The following is a 484-nucleotide window of genomic DNA, read 5'->3' as shown; positions in this document are numbered from 1 at the left end:
ACTGTACCTATTTTTCCTACAAGTCAAAAAATATTAAAATATTAAAAAAATCGAAAAATATTCATAAAAAAATCAAATATCAACGTAAATTACCCAAACATACATCAAATGATAGCTAATTTTTATTACTATCAATAAAAAATAAAATATCATTGATATTTTCAACGTTGATTTTTTTATGAATATTTTTCCGATTTTTTCAAAAATATTAAAAAATCGAAAAATATTCATAAAAAAATCAAATATCAACGTAAATTACCCAAACATACATCAAATGATAGCTAATTTTTATTACTATCAATAAAAAATAAAATACCATTGATATTTTCAACGCTGATTTTTTTATGAATATTTTTCCGATTTTTTATTATTTTTTTAATCGAAAAATATTCATAAAAAAATCCTACATGCACGTAAATTACCCATTTATGCGTTAAAAGATGTCTAATTATTACTACTATTAAGCAAAAATAAAATATCATTG

Source organism: Musca vetustissima, unplaced genomic scaffold (genome assembly GCF_032173495.1).
Source record: "Musca vetustissima isolate MV318-11 ecotype Yass unplaced genomic scaffold, APGP_CSIRO_Mvet_v1 utg19881, whole genome shotgun sequence".
Taxonomy (NCBI): Eukaryota; Metazoa; Arthropoda; class Insecta; order Diptera; family Muscidae; genus Musca; species Musca vetustissima.
This window is presented reverse-complemented; position numbering follows the sequence as displayed.